Genomic DNA, 2,777 nt, shown 5'->3' on the forward strand with positions numbered 1-2,777 from the left:
GTTCTACCCTGACCACATCTCCAGCAGTATTGCCCACCATTCTTCCTCTCACTTGCTTGCTGATCTTTTCTTGGCTTTCCCAATCCATTCCCTTCCCTGATCACACTCTGTACCCCCTCTCCAGACCTCCACTGAAATGTCACTTTATCACAGAAGCTTTTTCTAACTAGCTGAGACCCCATATTTACTCTCTTGGAATGCTTAGCTTCTCTTTCTCAGCACCGATCACACTCGAAACAACCATATGTATACTTTTTCTTCTCCTCTAGACTCCCTGCCTCCTATGCATCGTTTGCATGATTCCTCCCAAACAGACTGAGCCATCTGCAAAATGAAGCCCGTTTTCTATGATACTTGAATTACAACAACACCAATCCCTCCTCTATGAAATTAGCTGGAAGTCAAGTAACTCCTGAGATCCCCTCCCCCTGCCCAGAAGTCCTAGATTCCCTTCCCTAGAAGTCCCCAGGGTCCTTACTTTTGTGCACAAATCAGCTCTGCTGTCTTGACCCCTGGTGCCTGCTTGGAGAATGGGAACTCAACTGCAGTCTTTCAAAGATGGGTTGACTGGTTGTGGCAGGCTAGAGGTTCTTGGCCAACCCCACAAACTGGGGAGGATTACAGAGGCATTTAGCTATATAGCTGGGAGGGTGTGGCAGAAGGGGTTAATAAGATCGGCCACACCCACTGCCTGGGTAGCTCCTGAACCCCTGCTATAGACCAGGTTCTCATCCAAACAGCCCCTTCCTGGTTGTGAGTCCCTGCCTACCTGTCTGACCATAGTCTGGACCACCCAGGCCATCAAACTTGTTTTAAGGAGCAAGCATCCAAGGGAAGTTAGTTAGTCATAGTTGGTCTCCTAATACCCCCTTTCCAAAGTGTTCCTTTGCCACTTGAAAATGATGGAGGTAGAGTAATGGAGGAGTTTCACCTAAACATTAAAACCTAGGGTGGAGGTAAGGCCAGTTTTGCCAACAACAACCCCAAAATGGACAAAAATATTTTTATCCTTTTTATAATGTATGTATTAATCCCATCAATTATGCTGCAACCAGATTTTGTCTTCAAGCTAAACATAATCTAGTTTCCTCTACTTTTTATTCCAACTCTACCTACCACCAGCACAGTTCACTAGCCCCCCATCCTGGACCACTCCACTTTCTAACTGGCCTCCCATGGCACACAATCCCTATATCACACAACACCCAGAGTAATCCTTCAGAAAAGCCAAGATTATCAGATGATTCCCTTGCTTAAATTCTTCTGTATCTTCTTACTCCCCTTAGAGTAAGGTCCAAAAGATATAATACAGTCTTGTATGTTCTAACTCTGCTTTCCTTTTCCTTGTTTTCTTTCTGCTGCAACCATTCATTCATTTGACACATATTTGCCAAGTATCTGTTAGAAGAAGAAAAGAGCAGCCAGTGTGAGTGGGGTGAGGTTGGTGGGGGGAATGACTTGAGGAAAGGGTCAGAGAAGAAGAGGATGAACCCCACTGGTCATGTTAACTATGGTTAGTTCAGATTTCCTCTGAGCTTTCCTGATTTCTTGGGCACATCTGTTTTCTCCCAATAACTTACATGCATTTTCCTGGAATATTCTCCCCTCTTCTATTCTGCTAGCTAAATGTTCTTCTTTCTTTAGAACTCTAGCTTAAACATTACTTACTTCGGGATGACTTCCTTGATAAATGTCTCATAGTTTTCATTCGTTTCATTTGTTCAGCCACAAAAATATATTGAGTGTCTGTCATGTGCCAGGCACTGTTCTAGGCTCTGTGGATACAACTAAACAGATTTTCATCAAATTAGAAAGCTATGTGTGGGATGATATGACAGGAAATGTGGTTTACATGGTATACCCAGAATCTGTCTTAGGGAACTTCCTTGAGGAGCATCTTAAAGAGATGGACATCCTTTGGAGCAACAAAGGTACAGCAAGCATCTCTAGGCTTTGGGCTGAAAGGGACACATCTTATGAAGATATAGTAGGCCTAAGAAAGTAGCGACTTCAAATTAATTGCAGGCACTGATTTGGGACCTTGCTGCTTCTCAAATGGACAGCACTATGAAATCCAAAGTTTATTTACTTAGAAACAGTAGTGATTTCCCTAACCAACCCCACGGAGGACATATGGCTATTAGTGGAATAGACTTATGGTTATTAGTGAAAAGATATATGGTTGTTAGTCTGCAGAAGAGACATATGGTTATTAGTGAAAAGTGGCTGTATCCAACCTCTGCTGCAGACTCAAGTAGCAAGTTGTTAGGGGCTGCCACTATTTCCCAGATGGAATTCTGCAACCCCAAGTGGTGTCTGGAATGACTCCTTTCAGAATGAGCCTCTGAAAGCTTAAACAAAGAAATTCTGTTTCGTTTTTTTTAAAGATTTTTTAAAAATTTATTCGAGACAGAGAAAGACCACTCCATGCTGAGCAGGGAGTGTAACATGGGCCTCATCCCAGGACCCTGGGATCATGACCTGAGCTGAAGGCAAATACTTAAATGACGGAGCCACCCAAGTGCCTCAACAAAACAAGTCTTTTTTTAATTCATTCAACAAACATTTTTAATTTTTAATTATGCATTTAAATTTATTCATTTATTATCACTAGGGTTTTTTATTTTTAATTTTTTATTAATATATAATGTATTATTATCCCCAGGGGTACAGGTCTGTGAATTGCCAGGTTTACACACTTCATAGCACTCACCATAGCACATACCCTTCCCAATGTCCATAACCCAACCACCCTCTCCCTACCCCCAGTCCCCAGA

This window comes from Mustela erminea, chromosome 5, assembly GCF_009829155.1.
Source record: "Mustela erminea isolate mMusErm1 chromosome 5, mMusErm1.Pri, whole genome shotgun sequence".
NCBI lineage: Eukaryota > Metazoa > Chordata > Mammalia > Carnivora > Mustelidae > Mustela > Mustela erminea.